At 41.4% G+C, this 23,287-nt stretch overlaps 1 protein-coding gene and 1 pseudogene across 20 annotated transcripts in view; both read right to left on the bottom strand.

Annotated features, from left to right (window-relative positions):
- Positions 1–23,287, bottom strand: part of LOC105491228 (WW domain containing oxidoreductase) — a 1,122,875-nt gene that overhangs the window by 853,172 nt on the left and 246,416 nt on the right. The window lies entirely within an intron of this gene.
- LOC139359921 (U6 snRNA-associated Sm-like protein LSm3 pseudogene) lies at positions 3,274–21,590 on the bottom strand (annotated as a pseudogene).

The raw sequence follows: 23,287 nt of genomic DNA, 5'->3' as shown, positions 1-23,287 counted from the left end.
TGTCTGGTGTCAAAATGCCCTTGCTTTTAGAAAGTAATGTTGATTGTTGATGGGGGCGTAGTGTTAGCTTTTGTTGATTTCTGTTGTTTTTAATGTGTTTTTCTTTTGGGGGAAAATCTTTTTGGCAAGCCTAAACTGGTATCCTCCTTTTTGTTTTCTTTTTAGAAAGTTTATTGTTTCCTGAAATTCAAAATTCTGAGAACTACTAAGCTCATTTAAAATTATTTTCTAATGATTGAACAGTGAAGGCAAATTTGCAAGATGAGTGTTGTTCCCTCCACAGAAAACTAACAATCTTCCAATCACAAAACTCATTCATCATGTTGTTGCTGTGTCAAAGCACAATGAAGCCCATAGTCACCTCTCCCAGGAAGTCTTCGCTGTTCGTCCCAGGATCCGCACGGCACCATGCCTCATCTGTTTCTCACATCGAATTATGAGCTTCTTTAAATCAGGGCCTCTCACACACATCTCTCGTTGTCTCGTAAAAGGTTGTGTTTTTGTTGCTGTTGATTTCCGCAATGAAAATTTAAGTTACTTTTTTTAAAATGTTCCTGGTATCTCTGCAGCTTTTGAAAAATTTAGTATGTTAATTACGTTTTTTCAATCTTGCTTTAACACATAAGCTATAAGATGCTGAAAAACTCATATTCTAACTCATTTTAAGTCTTTTTATCTTTCAGCTCCGAGATAGATTAAAAAAGAAAAGGTGTTTCATCGATTTCCTAAGTACCAACTACCAATCCTTTGTATGTTTTCTAAATGTTCTCCTTATAGCAATTTGGGTGCCCCAGTGATTAGTGTTTTAATAAGAATTAAGCACAGCAGAAAAAAAACTTAATTTGCAGATGCTACATTACTAATTAGCCCAAGAGCTTTAAAGGTTTTTATGTAAAATGCTAAAACTTTTTGTTCAGATCTTCTTTAAAACTGCAAAGAATATTGGAACAAATTGCCAAGCAAACCCAGGACTTCTTTTATCAATGAAATTGAGATACAAGCTCACCTAGCAAGTAAAAGAAGTCACTATAAAATGATAAATACACGATATGGTGAAGGTATAGGAAGGTATAGACACTCAGACACTGCTGGAGAAAGAGTACATACGGGAATAAGCTTTCTCAAGAAGAATTATCTATTTGCATTTAAACTTCTTATTTAGCCCAAGTAAACCAGTAACGTTGCTCATGACGGAAAAAATGGAAAACAGAATCTGTGCCCAGCAACACGGGATTAATTTAGTAAGTTATGAAGCTATAATGTAAAATCAGTACAATCGCACTGCCAAAGAGTATGTATTGACATAGAAACATGGCCACAATATGCCAGGCAAAAAAAAAAATCAGACCACAATGTAACTTCAACTTTATGAAATATAAATATATTTGAATTTTAAAAAGTCAGGAAGAACTACACAAAATTCAGTGATTGTTCCTGACATATGGAACTATTTTTCCCTCCTCATTTGTGTATCTCCAACTATAATTCATACACACACACACACACACACACACACATATATATATAAATTTGTTTTTTGACACAGAGTCTTGCTCTGTTGCTCAGTCTGGAGTACAGTGGCACTATCTTGGCTCAATGCAACCTCCACCTCCGGCCTCAGCCTCCTGAGTAGCTGGGATTACAGGCATGTGACGCCACACCCAGCCAATTTTTGTATTTTTAGAAGAGATAGGGTCTCACCATGTTGGCCAGGCTGGTCTCGAACTCCTGACCTCAAGTGATCTGCCCACCTCAGCCTGCCAAAGTGCTGGGATTACAGGTGTGAGACACCGCACCTGGCTATAATTCTTTTATTTACAAAAGTGACTATGTTATTGTGCAACCAAGAAAAGCATTAGCAGAGTTTAAATTTAATCAAATAGATACATTTTGTATGTGAATGAGTGTAAAACACACATGAATGAAATGAATGAATTTACTACTGGTGACAGCATTTTTTTTTCTTTTTTTTGGTAAATACAAGAGGTTATCTTTCGGTAGGAGAATTGTTGATTAATGTGTGTTTAGAAGATACTTGACAATTAGATTTCTCTGTATTATTCAAAATTTTATCCGGTGCAGGATTTTTTTTTTAAAAAAAACAAAGAACTAGTTCTAAGTGTATGCAGCAAGATGAGAAAGTTCTCATGCATATGGTACACGTATGTGTGTTCTACCCAGGCCTAATGCACAACTCCACTTCTCCAGGAACAGGTCCCCAGGTGTATCGTTGACAAAGAGGAGTAACTGGCCTTCTCCTACTCAATGTGTCCACCGCTTAGCCAAGAAAACGGCAGAGAAGTCAGCCTAACCGAATTTGTATCCCAGCTGTGCTACTGGTTAGCTCTTTGGATGCTGGGTGATTAATTTACCAAACACCCAGAGATCCGGTGAAATGGGAGTAATTACAGATACCCAACAAGAGTGCAGCAAGCAATAAATTGGATAATAAACATACAGCACCCAGCACTATGCCTGGCATGTGGAAGCGATCAATAATCAAAGCTAGTATTGATAATAACAATCATAACAATGATAATCCTATCTCCAACCCCACAAAGCTGTTTTGAACATTAATGATATGAAAATGTTTAGCACAGAATAAACAGTCCACAAATGTGTCCCAGACCACGTTTTCTCTGACTATGACCAATTCTATCCTTCGAAATCAAGGTTATAACATCACCAAGATAGTGTTGCAGGAAGGTTACAGATTGAAGGGACCAAGCCAGCCTCCTGACCACATTGAATGAATGAACCAAAACACAAACACTACTGGAAAGAGAAGCGGCTATACAGGGAGGAGCAAGATGGCGAAGTGCAGGTTCCTTTGCATTCTGGAGTGTGTTTGTGTGGTACTGAGAAAGGTAAGTACTCGTGCTATTCTCAAAGTCAGGTCTCAATGGAACCTAGCATGTTCTCTCTGCTAGTGGCTCCCATGCTGGCATGATACCACCATCTAGAGAACCCAGCTAGCAACTCACATGACCCCCTTCATAAGAAGTCCTGTCAAACATCAGGAACTTTACTGCAGTGACTCAAAGATTCAAACTAGGGGCCGTGAAGGCTCATGAGAAAGGAGAATCTATGCCTGGTGTATCCTGGCCAGCACCCCTGCCTGGGCCTTCTAGAAATCCATCCCTGTAATTTAATAAATGGATTTCAGCAAATCCAAGTAGTATTGAGGCAAAGTTATACATGGCCATAAAAAGGTAGGTGACATTTAGGAATGGCCATTTATAACATATCATGCATTGCAACTTTTGTTTCAGTTTTTGTTTTTTTTTTTTTTTTTAGATGGGATTCTTGCTCTGTCACCCAGGCTGGAGTGCAATGGTGCAATCTTGGCTCACTGCAACCTCCACCTCCCAGATTCAAGCAATTCTCCTGCCTCAGCCTCCAGAGTCGCTGGGATTACAGGCTCATGCCACTATGCCTGGCTAATTTTTTCTCTTTTTAGTAGAGACGGGGTTTCACCATGCTGACCAGGCTGATCTTCAACTGCTGACCTAGTAATCCACTCGCCTTGGCCTCCCCAAAGTGCTGGGATTGCAGGCGTGAGCCACCATGCCCAGCCAGAACTTTTGTTTCCATGTGATAGCCTTTCAAAGCGCACCTCTCTGTCCCACTGCCCCACACCTACCTCTGCCACATTCAGAGCACTGGAGAGGAGGTCTAGGGTAGGCGACTTACAACAGACTAGAGATGTGTCATTATCTCCTTCCTTCCTGCCTAGGGACTTAGATTTTCTCACGGGTCCACAAATACACAGGAAAATTAAGCACTTTGAATCTCTACTACTTAAACAGGTTGTGCTCTTATTTTAAACAAGTTGAGTATTTTGAGTATGTGAAACAAATCAAGGTACACATACACTACAAAAAGAAATGTGTTATATATGTATATGTTACATATATTTTATATATGTGTATATGATTCACACGAATATACATATATGCACTTTTATTTATTTTATTATTATTATTATTTTTGAGATGGAGTCTCGGTTCTGTTGCCCAAGCTGGAGTGCAGTGGCGTGATCTCGGCTCACTGCAACCTCCACCTTCCCGGTTCAAGCGATTCTTTTTTTTTTTTTTTTAATTTCTGCATCTTGGTGGTCATATTTATTGGAAGAGCTTGAGAAAAATGAAAATACTGTTTAGCTTAAGAAGTTGTGAGTTATCTGCAAATCAAGTCATTTCAGGAGTGGAATAATCCCTGGAATTATTTCTTAATATCCAAACGTGTACAGGTGTTTCTTCTGAATGTCTTGTACATTTAGAGAAGCCACTGTACAAAGTCTCCTGTTTTCCATACCGGACAAATTCTTTGTTTCAGTCAACTCTCAGTGGAGGGGCAACCAGGACAACGCCATCTCTCCGGTCAAAGAGCATTGGAATATTCTGTTTTGTTGATTTATATATCTCTTCTTATGTTTCTTAATTTGTACAGTAGTCACAGTTTCTTCCACATCTCCCAAGATCATATGTAAATGTTGATCATAAGCATGTAGTCTGCCTCGAAGCTCTCGGCCATTTCTCATTTTCACATCAATTCGCTTGTCGAGGCTAAGCCTGATGAGATCCAGGGGCTCCTCTAAAGTGTTGATAGTTTGCTGCTGGTCTACGTCATCCGCCATGTCTCCTCAAGCGATTCTCCTGCCTCAGTCTCCTGAGTAGCTGGGACTACAGGCGCCCGCCACCACGCCCGGCTAATTTTTTGTATTTTTAGTAGAGACAGGGTTTCACCGTGTTAGTCAGGATGGTCTCGATCTCCTGAACTCGTGATCTGCCCATCTCGGCCTCCCAAAGTGCTGGGATTACAGGCGTGAGCCACTGCGCCTGGTCTCATATATACATTTTTATCTATATACATACATATATGTATACATACATATTTTTGTATATACAGACACACACACAGGAGCAATTACTCAAGAGAGAAAAGCAGTTTGCTGTTAGTTAGTATAGGGTGACTGGCAAACAGGAGCCTCATTATACTATCCTCTCTACTTTTCTTTTCTTTTGAGACAGAGTCTTGGTCTGTCACCTAGGCTGAAGTGCAGTGGTTCCATCTCAGCTCACGGCAACCTCTACCTCCCAGGTTTAAGCAATTCTCCTGCCTCAGCCTCCAAGTAGCTGTGACTACAGACATGCACCACCACTCCCGGATGATTTTTGTATTTTTAGTAGAGACGGAGCTTCACCGTGTTGCCCATGCTGGTCTTGAACTCCTGACCTAAGGTTATCTCCTCACCGTGGCCTCCGAAAGTGCTGGGATTACAGGCATGCCCTACCGCACCTGGCTGTCATCTCTATTTTAGAAGATATGTGAAAATTTAATCAAAAATACCAAAAAGTTTTTAAGACAGGCCATCTAGAAAAACCCATAAACATGAAAAATAGAAAACAAAATTTAACAGAATGAGAGAATATAATGACAAACATAATAGTTTACCTATTTTAAGAATATTCTTACATTGGACCACAAAACAAAATCCAAGTATTTATCAGGAAAAATGTAATAAGGAATTCAGAAAGATTAAGAGTAAAATGTGATAAAAAGCCTTAAAAAGTGGTTTGCGGGATATTTCTAAGCATATGAAAAATAAGGGTCTCTTCTAAACTAGAAACGTTTTCCAGTTGTAATTGCCAGTTTATACAGTTTTTCAATACATCATCAAAAACCAGCATCAAAATTAAACCGCGGTAATGAGTGGATTAACGGGCTTCATCGCCATTAATGAAATAAAGTGCCTGAGTCCCTCTGGGAAGTCATTTGACAATATGTACAAAGTCTATGGGTTTCAGTCACATACCTATGCACCTGACGGGAAAAAAAAAAAAAAAACTTAAGCACATCAGAAGACACTGTCTTCTCCCTCTGCCAAGCAAAAAGAGATTCATCCCTTTATTTCTGGTGGGGGTGGGGGGCACTGGGGTGGGCACCAGCAAACATTTCCAAACAGATGTTTACAAACAGAAGGTAACTGATAAAAACCCAAACACAAAGCTGCAGTGTCTTCCCTGATTCACAGATGAACCCATTGGAACTACTGCAAAGAGCCCTTCTGGAAAACATCCAGGAATTAAAAGGTGCAAACAAGCTGCCTAATACCCTTGCGTAGACTGAATTCTTATGAAGAAAATAAAGTTTATTGTCTGGAAAGAGAGAAAGCATGAGGAAAGCACTAAAGCGATGGAGGTGAACAATTAGACAGATGTTCACTTAAGGAAATAAAGAGAAAAGAAGAAGCCATCACCCAGGAATTTTACGAGAATCCTGACAACGCGGCACCACATCAAGGGCAAGGGTAAAGCGAACGCCACCCAAACCCAGGCTGTGCAACTTGACGCTAACTGCTGACCTTGCGGATCCTGCCTGCAGGTGATGTGGCTCTGAGCAAAGTCAGGTGAGCCTGCTCACTTAAGCTCTTAAAGTTCTTCTCCAAGGTGAGCCACAGACTACAATTCTTGAAGACAGAGAGTTGCATTTCTAATCTTCATAATATTACTGTAGATAAGGGCAAAGGTAATAGTAATTATCCCCAAGTCTTTGCATATTGGTAAATTCCTTGGTAAATACCAAGAATATAGCTAAGGGTTATTTCAGAGAGCCTTTGGCTTACTAACCCTATTCCAGTTGGCAAGAGGAGGAGGGACAGAAAGGTGCTATGTATTGAACATTGAATAGTGTCACTACTGCTGGATGATTTCTATTAATCGATAGATTTGGTGAACTCACTGTCTTTCTCTTAGCTTGCACCCCTAGAAGGCTCACAGATAACTCTCCAGCCCAGCTGTGGCATCTGTTCATAGCTTCTGGCCACTATTTCTGGACAGTGCTTTACCTCTCGATTTACTTGATTTTCCCTTAATCCTAATAGGCTCACCTGTGTCTTTTTCTATTGTAGTAATATACATGGGGCCCTCCATAAACAATCTCAAATCCTCTTTGCAAAGTAGCAATGAAGAGTTGCTAAGATAGGTGTTGTGATGAAAAGGCAGGAAAAGGAATGCATAGTTAGCTGGCTGGCTGGACCACAGAAAGAAAGATGAAAGGCAAACAGACAGTATCTTATTTATTCCTCATACAAAAATCTGAGTTACAAAGTGCCATTATTTTACAAAAGAAACAGGAATAAATTACCCATTCCAGTTAATTTCTAAGACTTCTTTTTAAGTAAGTGAGAGAAATGTTTAAAAATCATTAAAGAATAAAATAAGCTATAAACTAGTGCTATGATTGATCTTATCTCTACATTCCTATCGTATTCCTTTGTAGAGCCAATATTCAATCAACCACCGATCCAGAAGGATAGATCTAAATCTGCTATACACTCGAAGGACGCAGAATACATTTAAGACTCATGCATTCTTTAAGAAGCATACACATTATGGGTACTGCTATATGTGGAATACCCTCTGCCCCAGGATGTTCATGCACTAATCCCTGAAATCTGTAAATATGTTATGCTACATAGCAAAAGGTAATTAAGGTTGTAGATGGTATTAAGGCTGCTCATTGGCTGACCTTTCCATGGGGAGATTATCCCGGATTATCAGGGTAGGCTCCCTGAAGTCACAAGGTTCCTTAGAAGCAGGAGAGAGAGAATCAGGGACAGAGCAGTTTGAGAAGCACTTGAGCAGTCATCCCTGGCTTTGAAGACAGAGGAAGGGGCCATGAGCCAAAGGATTTGGGCAGTCCCTGGAAGCTGCCAACAATAAGGAAGTGGGCTGTCTCCTAGAGCCCAGAGAAAGAAATGGCGTCCTGCTGACACATTAATTTTAGCCCACTGAGACCTATTTTGGACCACTGACTTCCAAAACTGTGAAGTGTAACTTTTTGTGTGGTTCTCAGTCACTAATGTTGAGAAAATTTGTTACAGCGGAGAAAGGAAACAAAATACAGTTATGTAACACTTTTTATTTCTAAGATTCCATATTGCACATTCAAACTTCTGGCTCCTGTGAAAAATGAAGACAGAGAAGCCAACGTCTGGCCTATATATGCTGACATTTTCACAATCGGGTAGGCAGAGTTGCAGCTCTTCCTTGAGACCCTCCTGTACACCACAGTCTCCACCACTCTCTACTGTCTTGCTGACTCCGAAGCCCACTTGACGAACTGCTACCATCAGACATTCCAGTGTTCGACTCTGGGTCTAGGTTTTAAGAAAAGCAAACATACTGCTGTGCATGGTGGCTCAGTGCCTATAATCCCAGCACTTTCGGAGGCTGAGCAGGGCACATCACCTGAGGTCAGGAGTTCGAGACCAGCCTGGCCAACATGGTGAAACCTCGTTTTCTCCAGTAAAAAATATAAAAATTAGCTGGGCCTGGTGGCACACGTCTGTAATCCCAGAGACTGGGGAGCCTGGGGCAGGAGAATCGCTTGAACCTGGGAGGCAGGGGTTCCAGTGAGCCAACATCATGCCACTGCATTCCAGCCTGGGTGACAGAGTGAGACTTTGTCTCAAAAACTAACAAAAAACACATGCACAGCCAAGCAGGGCTGATATTCAGGAGCTATGTGCAATTTAGAGCCAGCACCTGCTTCGCTTAGTCAAGATCCGTGCCATCAATGAATGTTAAATATTTAGAGTAAAAGCAGAGGCAGTTGGCTTCCTGAATATTCCTGCCGGCACAGGGGCACACAACCCTTCTGCCCCACCTGAAGCTTATATGATATCCCCCCTCACCCCATGCCGGGGGGGCTAGGCAGGTTTTATGGCCACAGTTCTGGCTAAACCAATGCAGCTGGGCATCCCTGCTTTCTACCTTACACAACTGCCAGACAATGGGTACTTTTTTCTGCAGAATTATTATTCTCAAACTCCTGTAGCAGAAAAAAAGTGAAGGGACTTAAAGGAAAAGTGATATGGGCTATAATTTAGCCTCTCTGTATTGTAATCTGGGAGTGTCTGTTGGGGACGTGAATGTTTCCTCTGAACCACGAGGATCTCTGTAAGCTCTTGGCATGTACCTAAAAGCACACAATGCACTGTAAGAAAACGAGGTGGGCATGATTACAGGGGTGACCTGATAACCGCTGAAGAAAACCATCCATCCAATAATCACACGTAGAGATGTTCAATATCCTTAGCCATCAGGAAAATTCAAATCAAAACCACAATGCAATACTGCTTCATACCCAATACAATGGCAAGACTAAGAAGACAAATGACAGCGAGTGTTGGTGAAGATGTGGAGACCTTCATACACTGCTGGTTAGAATGTAGATGGGTGCAGCTGCTGTGGAGAATAGTCTGGTGGCTCCTCAAAAGGTTAAACAAGGAGTTCCTTGTGATCCAGAAACTGCACTCCTAGGTGCATACCCCAAAAAAGGAAGACCTATATCCACACAAAAATGTGTAGGCTGGGCACGGTGGTTCATGCCTGTAATCCCAGCACTTTGGGAGGCCGAGGCGGGCGGATCACAAGGTCAGGAGATCAAGACAATCCCAGCTAAAACAGTGAAACCCCATCTCTACTAAAAATACAAAAACAAAATTAGCCAGACATGGTGGCGGGCGCCTGTAGTCCCAGCTACTCGGGAGGCTGAGGCAGGAGAATGATGTGAACCCGGAAAGTGGAGCTTGCAGTGAGCTGCGATCACGCCACTGCACTCCAGCCTGGGTGACAGAGTGAGACTCTGTCTCCAAAAAAAAACAAGTGTGTAAACAAGTGTACGTGGCAGCATTACTGACAACAGCCAAAACGTGGAACCAGCCCACCTGTCCATGAACTGAATGGATAGATGAAATGTGGTATATACATATAATGGAACATTATTCCACCCTGAAAAAGGAAGTACTGATACATGCTACAACATGGATGACCCTTGAAAACATGATGCTAAGTGAAAGGATTGAGACACTTAGCTCTCAAAAGGCCAAAAAGTATCTGATTTATTTATACGAGAGGTCTAGAATAGGCAAATCTATATAAAGACAGAAAGTAGATGAGTGTTTGCCTGGGGCTGGGACAGAGGTTGGGGATGGAGAAAAAAGCAAGTGGGGAAAAGGATGCCAGCCAAGGGTTTCTTTCTGGGAAAATGAAAACATTCTAAACTTGACTGTGGGGAAAGCTGCATCACTCTGAATATACTGAAAGCACTGAATTGCACATTTTGAACGGGCAAAGTATGTGGTATCTGTGTTATATATCAATAAAGTAGTTTGAGTAAATTTACAAACTTCTGCTAAGAATTTCTAGTAATAAATCATTTGAAACATACCTCACAACTGATGGAGACGTATCAGGCAACTATGGGGACTCTGATGAGATTGTGGATTGAGAAAATTATGGTATACCCATATGATAGAATATTGCCTAGCTGTTGCAGATCATGGTAAGAAACCTTACTGACATGGTCAAATGTTTACAATTTATCATTAAGTTCAATAAAAAGCAGGTTACTAGAGAATAATACACAGTACAATGCTATTTGACTTAGAAGTGTACAAATGCAGGCATCTGTATTGTATGGGCATTAGGTAATTTACAGAAGAGAAAGAACTTCCGTGCCACAAACCAAAATATGTTAACAGGGATTATTTCTGGGGAATGAGACTGTGAGTCAAAAGCCGAGCCCAGAAATACAAAATCAATATAGCTCAAAGTTGAGAGTCATTGTTTTCCAATCATTGGTCTTGCTAGAATTATTTCTACACTGAATTCGTCACCCCAAGGCATTGCTATTTCATCCATGACGCCTGCACTCCAAGCATAATTTCAATCACTGAAACAATTGCAAATTTCGGTTGGCTGATGAAAGGTCTGGGAAGGATGAAGGATTGTTGGAAGGGTGCACCATTAGGGCTCAAGCCACCCCATGGATAAATGGGAAGGGATGTGGCAAGGCTGTGAAGATGGCCTGCAGCACCAGACAAGACAATCAGGGCCATGTAATCTCCTATCAGCTGACTAGGACCTCCTCCTGGCTTCTCCTAAACTGTGGGGCAGAGATTAAGTGAGATAAGGATGCTGATGGTCTATGAGAAACACAGTATCCCCAGGCAAACATTAGGCAGTGGTATTTGTTATAGTCTCATCTTTAACTGTTATTAGCTGGATTCTTTTCCCCAAAATTCATATGCTGAAAACCTAACCCCTACTACTTCAGAATGTGACTGTATTTGGAGGCACAGCCTTTACAGAGGTGATTACATAAAAAATGAGGCCATCAGGGAAGGTCCTAGTGCAATGTGACTCATGTCCTTCAAAGAAGAGGACACCTGGACACAGGTAAAGAAACCAGGGATGCGTGCACACAGTGGGGGGTCATGTGAGAACACAGTTAGAAGGCCGCTGTCTGCAAGCCGAGGAGGGAGACCTCAGAACAAAGCAACTGTGCTGGCACCTTGACCTTGGAATTCTAGGCTCTAGAACGATGAGAAAATACATTTTTGTTGTTCAAGTCATCCAGCCTGTGATATTTTGTTACGGTAGCCTGAGCCGACCAATACAGCAGCCTCTATCTGCAATGTGGCCCTCGTTCAGGCTTCCTCTTTTCTCCTCTGTTGGGCTAGTTGGAAACCACCCTGATTTCCAACTCTCTATTGCCTCCATTAATGTATTATCACCACACAAACTCACTAACAACAGATACAAGTCTTTCTTTTGCTCTTGTATTTTGGTTATAGCTACGTGACCATCCTTCCCAATTTCTGAATTTAAACATCACATCAGGGCCTGGCACTGTGGCTTATGCCTGTAATCCTAGCACTTTGGGAGGCAGAGGCAGGTGGATCGCTTGAGCTCAGGAGTTAGAGACCAGCCTGGGCAACACAGGGAAAGCCCATCTCTACAAAAAATATATTAATTAACTGGGAGTAGTGGCAGGTGCCTCTAGTCCCAGCTACTCTAGGGGCTGAGGCAGGAGGACTGCCTGAGCTCAGGAGGCAGAGGTTGCAGTGAGCTCAGATTGCACCACTGCACTCCATCCAGCCTGAGCAACAGACACCCTGTCTCAAAAAACTAAAATAAAATAAACGCCGTATCAGTACATGAATTGAACTCTTTGCCTCTATGATCCGTTTCCTCTTATTCCCTATCACCAACAACCTATCCCCCTACCCCACCCTCAAGCTATCTGCTGGGATGGCTCTTTGCCACTCTTTCCTGGATATAAGGGACGTTACAGAGGCAGCTTGAGTTGTACATAACCTTTCAAATTCCAGCTTCTCTACTTACAACCCTCTTTATTACAGTCACAGTACATGAAGTCTCTTTTGGGCTTCTGCCTTGTTAAGAAGAAACACAGCTATGGCCCAGAAGCAAAGGTATTTTCATGTCTCTAGACCCTGGGAGCCTCAGCTCTGTTCCCATTGCAGGGAGCAATAATAAAAGAACCATTTCCAAGTCTGAATTAAACTAGACTTGAGCTTTGTGGGTTAGGGGATGAAAGCAGAAAGGTATATTTTTAAAGAGAAAGTTTTATATTCCTTTAAAACTTAGGCACGATTTTAAGAGTCTTATTCTTGTCCTTTCAGGCGAGCTTTCATACCATTAAACAGAGTAAGACCATAATCCATATTGTTTTATGGGGAATCCACTTTTAAGATATGTACAACATTTAAGGAACATTAAGGAAGGCGGAAATTGAATTCCTTCCAGAAAAGCTTTAAGTAGAGATAAGAAAAAAGGCCAGAGGTTAGAAATATTTCTAAAATTATAATCAGAAGTTGCCAGGGCCACTGTTTAGCAGTCTCATGAACTGCGGTAAGAATTATTTTTCTTGACCTTTAATAAGATAGTAATGCAATTAATTTCTAAAAAAGATAAAAGTGAAGCATATTTTCAAGCAATTTGGAGAATACAAGTTCATTTATTTATTAGATGAATATTTATCAAGTGTCGCCTTGGGCTTGAGACTGGGAAGGTCAGAAAGATGCAACACCCCTAAAAGGCTCAGGAACATGCAAGAGGTGGGGATGTCAGGGAGGGACACGAATGATGTGTAGGGGGACATTGTGGGGGTAACAGCCGGACTTCATGAGCTGCCAAGAGTGCTGGGCCAAAGACATATGAGGTGCGAATAACCTGGGACCAATACCAGGGACAGATACTTGGAACTGGACATACGGATACAGGAGTCAGATTGGAATGGATTTGATGACTGAAATCTTGGGAATGGGGATGATATACAGGGCAAGGAGTATTGGCCTAAGAGAGAAAGGGTCAACAAAAGAATTGTGGGGGACACTGACATTTGAAGGATAGAAAGAGAATTGAGGGGTGGGGGAAGGGGATGATTAAAAAGAGAAGGAAGACAAAGTTTAAAAGAAGCTATGGCTTGATTGTGATGACTGCACACCTGTCAATACACTAAAAATGAAACTGTGTGGTATATGAATTGTATCTCAATAAACCTATTACCCCCACTCCCACAAAAATGCAAAAAAGAGATATAACCGCCCGGCGCGATGGTTCATGCCTGTAATCCCAGCACTTCGGGAGGCCATGGCAGGCAGATCACCTGAGTTCAGGAGTCGAGACCAGCCTGACCAACATGGTGAAACCCTGTCTCTACTAAAAAAGTAAAATAAAACAATACAAAAATTAGCCAGGTGTAGTGGCACGCTTCTGTAACACCAGCTACTTGGAAGACTGAGGCAGGAGAATCACTTGAACCCAGGAGACAGAGGTTGCAGTAAGCCAACATCACACCACTGCCCTCCAGACTGGGCAACAGAGCGAGACTCCATCTCAAAAAAAAAAGTAATAAAATAACAGATATGACCAATAAGCATAGTTTTCACGTTCAACATCGTTACTCATCATTAGTCACATATTTCACAATTAAAAAATAATACAACAAAACACCACTATGTACTCAAACAGAAAATTTAAAAGACTGATAATATCAAGTATTATTAAGTACATAGAGGAAGTGTAGCCTTAAACACTGTTGGCAAGAATGTAAAATGGGATGACCAGTTTAGGGAAATATTTGCCAACCTCTCACAAAGTTAAACATAGCCCTATAAGGACGGACCACCCTCCCCATTCCACTCCAGAGCATTATCCCAAGATAAAACCGATATATGTCCACACAAAGACCAGTGCATGAATATTCACGCTGGCTTTGTTCACAGTAGTATCCATTTACAAAACAGCTAAAAACTGGAAACAACCCAAATGTCTATCAGCAGGTAATTAGGTATTTTTTTAAATGTGGTTTCTCCACGCAATGGAATAGTACTCACCAATGAGGATCAGTGAGCCACTGACACAGGCAGCAGCAGGGGCACATCCCAAGGTCATTATGTGGAGTGAAAGAAACCAGATGCAGAACAAGTACTATTAAAGCTTCACTTATCTAAAATTCTAGAAAATGCAAATTGATCAATAGTGACAGCAAACAGACCCGGGTTTTCCTAGAGCGGGGGCTGTCTGGATTCACAGAGTCATACACCACAGAAGTGGCATTTGAAATCTTTTTAAGATGATGGAAATGTTCTATTTTTTTTTAATTTTGGTGGTGGTTTCATGGGTATGTGCATCTGTCAAAACTCATTGAATTGTGTATTTAAATGGATGCAATTTACTGTACATAAATTAGACCGCAACAAAGTTGATCAAACCAATCCAAGCAAGTAAGCAAAAGGCATGTCTCAAATGCCTCAAATTTTTCCTTTAAAAAAGATCAAAGTGAGCATTCAAATGGCCCTGTTTTCAGAATTAAGAACAGTATTAATGTTCATTTCACTGAGTGTCTACCCACATCAAGAACTGTATAAGGGACTTCCCATGCATTATTTTCTTTTTCTTTTTTTTTTTTTTTTTTTTTTTTGAGACAGGGTCTTGCTCTGCCACCCAGACTGAGGTGCAGAGACAGGATCACAGCTCACTGCAGCCTTGATTTCCCAGGCTCAGTCAATCCTCCCACCTCAGCCTCCCGAGTAGCTGGGACTACAGGTGTGCCATTACATCGACTAAATGTTTTTTGTTTGTTTGTTTTTGGTAGAGATGGGGTTTTGCCATGGTGCTCAGGCTGGTCACCAACTCATGGGCTCAAGTAATCTGCCCACCTTAGCCTCGCAAAGTGCTGGGATTAAAGGTATCAGCCAGCATGTCCAGCCTTATTTTACTTAATTCTATTACTTTGGTGCAAAAGTAATTGTGACTTTTGCCAAATAAGACTGAAGTCTCCCTTTTACAGATGAGGAATATGTTGTCCAGAGAGGTTAGCTTGCTGGAGATTGAGCAGAAGGTCTGCGGCTCTGAGGCCTGCACTCTGTACACCCCCACGTACTGCTCCTCAGCCACCTGACTGATTTGACAGTCATGCTAGTTGTACCAATAACCACAGTCAACTTTATAAGTTAATGATATCCAGGACAATCTCCCAGGTACTTTAGGTCCATGAAGCACTGTACTTTCTACACCGATCTTATCAAATGGGGACTATGATTAACTCCCTCTTTCACCCGGAAAAATGGAAGCTTGCTCAGAGAAGTTAAGTGACTTTCCAGAGTTCCCGCAGCAAGGAAGTGATAGTATTGAGACTGGAACACTAGTAGTCTGACCCTGAAGCCCATGTTCACCAAATTAACTTCTTCAGACATCTTAGGAAGGCCTGACACATTAGCAAGAGCTTGATGCACTTTTCTCTAATTTTAAATAAGGAAAAAGTGAGAAAGCATAGATTTATCAAGGCCAAATGGCAATTGAGTTGGGAAGCTGGAATGCAGAATTCTTTTCAGTCAATTCCTTCCCTTCAAATGAGGTATGTGTGTAAAAACCAGCTAAGTGCCCAGCACATAGGTACTCACTGAAAGTGCGGTTCCCTTCTGTGCAGTTGGTATCTACCGAAGTAGGGGAATAATAGCCAAGCTCTACTAATTCACGTGATAGAGTCACAGGCAAAGATTCCCATTCATGGTAAAGGTAAATGGCATTTCCTATGTTCCTTTAAATAAAGCCTGGTATAGACCCAGTCACCTAAGCAGAAACATAAAAGAACAGGTTCCTTGTGGTAATTCCACCTTCCTTGCTGGAAATCATTTGAAAATGGACATTGGGAGCTAGATTTATATAGCCTATTTATTTAAGCAAATACCTTTCAAATAAAAAAACACAAAATTGACAAATGCAGATTTTAAAGAAATTAAGCGGTGGGTGTCATCACTTACCAGACCACAAAGAAATGCTTATCACTCGGAGTTCTCTGAGCCCAGCATATTTATTCATCATCCTATCAAAATGCTGCCATTCATTCATAAATACCAGCCATTCTCCCCTGCACCTGCCTGAGGACAATGCTCACTCTGGTAAAACGCACTAATTACGCACCTTCACCCTCTGCCCTTAGGATGATATACTTGACCGTGGTGAGGAAGAATAATGGAGTTCTGGAACATTTCTTGATGGTGGGGAGAAAAAAAAAAGGTGGGGTGATGTGGGAGGAAGAAGCAGGCATGAGGGGCAGAAAAAGAGCAAGGGAGGAAGGCAAACGAAGAAAGAAAATGATGCAACTACATTTAGACTGCATTCCTCCAACCGAGGGTCAATGGAATAGTCATCATTGTCACCATCATAATAATTTCTCAGCAAAAGGGAAACTTTTCAAGGCCAAACTGGCATCATATTAATATTAAAACAGCTGAATGACAAAGAACTGACAGCAAGTTACTCCTTTATCCCTTGGCATGTCCACCAAAGTTTAGGAACCAAAGGTCATCTCCCAAATGAATGACCATTAAAGAGGTCCCTAGCTGGGTGTATATCCATACACAAATGTGCTAAATATACAGAAATATACTAAAACGCTGTCCATGAAGCCACGTTTCCAAATCCTGTCCCTTTAAAGATTTACCTCCTCTCAGCACCTGCACTAGATTTGCCATAATGAAGACCCAAGGGGGCTACCTCCAGAAGCATTAAGAACCAGCTCAGAGCATCCTGTTACATGATGAGAGACAAAGAATCTGAAAACAAGGGATATACATCTTCAGGTCCCACCAAAAATGGTGCCTGTTGACAGCTGGCCATCAGTGATTGATGGATAATTAATATGGAAATGGAAGCCTGAGAAAAATGAGGACCTGTGCACCGACCGTTTAAAGTGCCTAGAAGCAAGTAGCTGAGGAACGTGGCGGTGAGTTATGGATTAGTTTGCTCAATCAGCACAGCATCATGGGTGACAGGCAACTTGCAACAGCAGAGGGCACACACACAGAAGAAGATCCTCCACATCGGGAACACTGCTGAGAGCACACAGAGGACACCCAGAAGGCAAACAGAGTCATGGTGCCATTGCACAATCTTGCATCCTGCATTCTTGCCTCCTGCAATCTTGCATTCTTTTCAGTCAATTCTTTGTCAGTCAATTCTCGTGTTGTCAATTGTCTCATGTCGTCATGTTGTCTCATGAGGCTCATGTTGAAAAGAAAACAAAAGAAAAACAAGCCAACAAGGCAGTGGGAACGTTGTGTGGCCCACTGGATGGGCATGGTTCACGTCACAGGAAATACAAACACCAGCTGTGCTGAGCAGTTTTTTATATGTGCCAAAATATCTTTCTCATCATCTGCACGGCCCATCTCAAGGTGAGTTTGTAACTCCAAGAAGCTGCCTCAGTTTCATGAAATGAACTCAGATCCTCGAGCACAAAAAGGTTCATCTAGGCCCCCTCACTAAGAAATATGTGGCTCTACTGCTACTCTGACACCTCAGTGTTGACAGCAGGATGATGGTGGAATGGGACAAGCTGCTGACTTGTTTTTAGGTACCCTTTCAAACCTGCAATTTTTGGTAGTAATGGTGCTATCCCTGGGGTGCAAATGCCTATGGGTTTGGTGGAAAGCATGCCTGGGAATCAGATTCTGATGCCAGAAGTTCTGTGAATGACTCATTTTTCTGGGTTTCCCTGTCTTACTTGGCTGGAGGTCATGCTTCTCGGCTAGAGATCTTTAGTGCTCTCCCAACACCCACGTGCTTCTCACATCTCAGCCTCCCTCATAATTAGACAGGGGCCAGGGACTCACTCTGGCCAGTGGAATGTTGATAGAAGCAACAAACGCCACTTCCAAATCTGCCCATAAAAAATGCTGCTTCTTGGGAGGCCGAGACGGGTGGATCACGAGGTCAGGAGATCGAGACCATCCTGGCTAACACGGTGAAACCCCGTCTCTACTAAAAATACTAAAAAATTAGCCGGGCGCAGTGTCTGGAGCCTGTAGTCCCAGCTACTCAGGAGGCTGAGACAGGAGAATGGCGTGAACCCCAGAGGCGGAGCTTGCAGCAAGTCGAGATCGCGCCACTGCACTCCAGCCTGGGTGACAAAGCGAGACTCCATCTCAAAAAATAAAAATAAAGAGCTGCTTCATCCTTTGTTACAGAGTCCTTGACTTTGGAGGCCATTTGTTTTAGAGTGTAGCTCCAAGATAGTGGAGTCCCCTTCAGTCTGCCTTCCTGAGTAGCTGGGAAGGAGGAACCTTCCTGCCACTTCACACTGGATACACAATGAAAGGAACAAATCAGTCTTCGTTGTATGAAGATATTGAGATGTTTCAAGTTGTTTGTTGTAGCAGCTGACACTTATGTACCCTGACTAAAAGACCCCGAAAGGTCCCCTCCAAATCCACTTTTCTGATAAAGCATTCAGCCTTCCTTTTTCAATAGTCTGTATTTCTCCTTTAACATTCTTTTGAGACATGGTCTCATTCTGCTGCCTGAACTAGAGTGCAATGGCACAGTCGCAGCTCACTGTAGCCTTGATCTCCCAGGCTCAAGCAATTCTACTGCCTCAGCCTCCCAAGTAGCTGGTAGCTGGTGAGCACCACCAGGCCCAGCATTTTTTTTTTTTTTAAAGTAGAGATAAGGTCATACTATGTTGCCGAAGCTGGTTTTTTTTTTTTTTTTTTTTTTTTTTAAGTAGAGATAAGGTCTTACTATGTTGCCGAGGCTGGTCTTTTTTCTTAAGTAGAGATAAGGTCTTACTATGTTGCCGAGGCTGATCTTGAACTCCTGTAAGTCAAGCAACCCTTTCATCTCAGCCTCCCATTGTGCTAGAATGACAGGTGTGCACCACCATGCCCTGTTAACTTTCCATGAATATTCCTCTGGATTATGGAGAGGCCAAACCCAATAGAGACTCATCTATTTGGCCTCGAACATGCGCACATTCCTCAGGAACACTGGCCTGCCACCCATGGAGGTTTCCCTACTCTGTGCTATGTCTCACCTGTGTGCCCTTGCTCACCTTTCCCAGGAGGTTTCTCCTGAGTGTTGCCCACCTATCCCATCCAGACTTATCTCAGCATCACTTCCTGTCCACTCCCTAAGTGACAACAGTGATTCAGAGCCCTAGGTACACACACACGAAGAAACTTATGGTTTTCTGCTGAAATTTTCCCAAATTGTTCTCCCAGCAAAATAAAACATATCACTCACATCTAAGACAAGCTTAAAAGAATAAGTAACATAAAAAGAAAAGGAACAAACGTGGTGGATTACACATATTCATTTTTTAAAATTTTCATCCCAAATCTCACTAAAATAGCAGTAACTGCTATAAAACAACACGACGATACAAATCAAAGATTATTCAATATAAAAATTTAAAGTTGAGGCCAGGCACAGCGATTCATGCCTATAATCCCAGCAGTTTGGGAGGCCAAGGCAAGAGGGTAACTTGAGCCCAGGAATTACAGTGAGACCAGCCTGGGCAACAAAATGAGACCTCATCTCTATTAAAAAAGAAAAAAAAAATTAAAGTTGGATGCTGGAAAGCTGATGGACAACTAGGAAGTGACTTAAGAGATTCAAGAGAGCTGAATCTTAAGCTAGCCATGGGGACAGCTGAGAAGTAACACAATTCCTATCAGAGAGCCAGCAAAGGTTCAGCAACTGTGGAACCTGGTACTTCTGAAAATGGGGGCGAAAGACCACCTTTTAGAAACCTGTGTGTCAGCTATGTACACCTGGAGAATCCCTCCCCACTCAGCCCAACAGGGTACCATCACTTCCTATCTCCAGAAAAATGACAAAAGCGTATTATCTGAAGAGAACATAGACAGGTGAGAACAGTGGCATGATACTGAAACCACAGACTTTATCAGTATTTACCTACCGAATGCAAAGACTCAGCACTCTCCCCTCACTTGGCTCTAGAACTCTAGCAGTCACAGCTACACCCTCCCCAAGCAGAATATGAAAAGATCCTCCTCTGGGATATTTGTCCTACCAACAGGAAACATGCGAACATTCAAACACAGTGGTTTTCCCAAGAAATAGTCCAGCCAGATCATCCTTCAGAGGAGTCCACAGTTAACTGGCCGTGGCCATATGCTAAGAGTTGGCAGCAGTAATTTTGAATTCTACTCTTACATAGAAACAGACATCCACAGATCAGAACATTTGGGGAAAGACTTTATCAACAGGCCAGGTGTGGTGGCTCATGCATGTAATCCTAGCACATTGGGAGGCTGAGACAGAAAGATCACCTGAGGTCAGGAGTTCAAGACCAGTCTGGCCTCCATCTCTACTAAAAATACAAAAAAAAAAAAAAAATTAGTTTGGCATGGTGACACACACCTGTAGTCCCAGCGACTTGGGAGGCTAAGGCAGGAGAATTGCTTGAACCTGGGAGGTTGAGGTGCAGTGAGCCAAGATCACACCACTGAACTCCAGCCTAGATGACAGAGTCAGACTCCATCTCAAAAAAAAAAAAAAAACACTACCATCAAACACAATGACCAAAACAAATGAAAACAATTTTGAGAAGATAGAAGCCATAGAGAGAATAAAAATTAAAACAATTAACATGAGAGCAATAAAAGAGTCATGTCATCCATGAAACGAGAATACAATGTTATTAAACGAAAAGGAAACAGCAACCACCCCCCACAAAAAAAGTTCAGAAATTAAAAATGTAACAAAGGAAAAAAAAGTCCACAGAAAGCCTAGAAGAACTATCCCTGAAAGTAACACAAAAGACAGAGATAAATAGAATATAAAAATAATTATGAGACCATCTGGGAAGTCTAGGATCTGAAGGCCTAAAATTCTCTCACAAGGGAACAGTCTCCTATTTGGATAGCAGTAAGGGGTTGATGATATGCCTCCTGTGGTACTCCCAAGACAGAAGCAGAGAGAAATGAAAGACAACAGGGGTCACAAGGGTTTGTACTTCCTGAGAGCAACACAGAAAGCCACAAAATAGAATTTAAAATTCTGAAGAAAAATTGATTTTGAATCTGTAAATCTGTCCCTAACAATGAATAAAATGAGGGTGAAACACAAACATTTTGAAACCTGCAATACACACACACACACACACACACACTCCATCATCCTTTTTCAGAAAGCTACTAGGAGACATGCTCACACAAAACAATAAGCAAACCAATACAGGAGATGTGGAAGAGAAGCTCAAACTCAGGTTACAGGTAAGTGAACTTTCCGGGATATAATGTGAGGGCAGTTGTAAAGAGAACATCACCAACTATTCCTGTGCACCAAGCACAGAGGACAACAACCCCAAACTGCAGAAGGTATACATGCTCCACGGAAGATTTTTTTTCCAATAAAAGAAACTGAGATTTAGACAATCACACGAAAGTTTGACGTAGAATGAGTGATAGGTACATCAAAAACTAAGCAAATTTCTAAAAAAAAAAAAAAAAAAAAAAAAGGAGTATTAACTCCAGGGAAAATAAAAGGTGCAAGAAAGAAAAATAATCTTCATATGCTACATGGCAAAGTGGTGCATACATTTACTTATTTCTAACAATTTAAACAAACCGTCTTTTTAAAAATCATTATTTTTGATATCACTATATTGATGATGCAGAAAAAGACGTATATCATCATGGCACATAAAAGTAGAAAAAAGCTAAATTTCCTTCTTATTGAAAAACCTACAGATAATATTTAAGACTAGAAAATCAAGAAGTAACAGTTTACATGCAATTACTTAAAGCTACATATACAAAGACCAACTGAATTCGCTACATCAGTTAGAAATGAAGAAACAGTTGATGCTGAGGGCTGCTTTAACTTTTTATGTAAAAATTTAATAGACATACCTGACTAATTTTAAACTCTGTATAATTTTTATAAAAAGAAACAAAAATACAATGAATGGCATAGCAAAACATAAAAATGGAAGAACAAAACAGAAAAAGAAGGAATAAAAAGGCGATAACTTGTAAGTATGTAGACAATCACGTATTAGGCTTAAATTATGACAGAGCACAACCTGGATTTCTCACCATTTCTATTTATCAACTGAATTTATGGTAGATGATGGTATTTTCCTATCTCTAACTCCCCCCAAAGATTCAAGGGACAATAGGCATTGAAAAAAATAATTCTCTGCCATGAAAAATTATCTGGTTACTTGTGGAAACTACAGAATCTCTTTCTGTAAGAATATTTTAGGTGCCCTTAACTCCATTAAGGTAACAATAATAAAACAATTTAACATAAAGACATTTTGTCCCTCAAAGGGCAAAAACAAAACAAAACAAAACAAAAAAAAGACAATTTTGCAGGGATAAAATTGCACACTTTATGACTGGGGAAAACAATAACCTTGTGTCTACGGATTTCACACACTATTCAAACTCTCAGGAGCTGGGAATCCATGAGGGTGCTGGTGCCTACATTTCCACCTGCTCACCAGGCAGCATCAGGCAAGTGATAAAAATTCGGTTGCCGAATATGATAGTAAATTTGCATGCTGCTTTCATTCACAAAATTAATTTTTTTAACAGTTGGCATGTGATAAATTCATAGTAATAGTAATGAGTATACCACGTGAATGCAAAAGACACTGCCGAAATCAGTCAGCATCTCTCCTTTCCAGAAGGCTTTTTGATCTGTCGTGTTTGATAAAAACAGTTTTATATATGTTTTAAAAGAACAAAACAAACTGCTATCCTCATCAGCTTGGTTGCCAGGTGACCTGATAAAGCATCTTGTGAGGTCTCTTACTGATGAAGACCCCAGCAAGAGACACGAAGGTTAGCAGGACAGGCACTGCCAGGAACAGACAGGGCGCTTCTACACCAGTTCTTCTACTGAGGTCACATGGGTCTCCGCTCCTTCATGGCAGAAACAAAAGGGAAATATGACAGCCAAGAAACTCTAGCTTCAAGATTCAATTATACTTGCTGGAGGCACCTTGGAATACAGGGATATCTCGTTCTGAGCACTGAGATCCTCCAGTCTAAAGAGCCTAAATTCTCATAAGGACTTTGCTGGGGAAATGAGGACATGGCCAAACAGTACTTTTAAAAAAACTTTCAAGGGACTTTTAGTGGGGTTAAACT

The sequence above is a fragment of the Macaca nemestrina genome, chromosome 18 (assembly GCF_043159975.1).
Source record: "Macaca nemestrina isolate mMacNem1 chromosome 18, mMacNem.hap1, whole genome shotgun sequence".
Classification (NCBI taxonomy): domain Eukaryota; kingdom Metazoa; phylum Chordata; class Mammalia; order Primates; family Cercopithecidae; genus Macaca; species Macaca nemestrina.
Note: the sequence above shows the minus strand (reverse complement) of the source record. Positions and strands in the feature narration are given on the sequence as shown.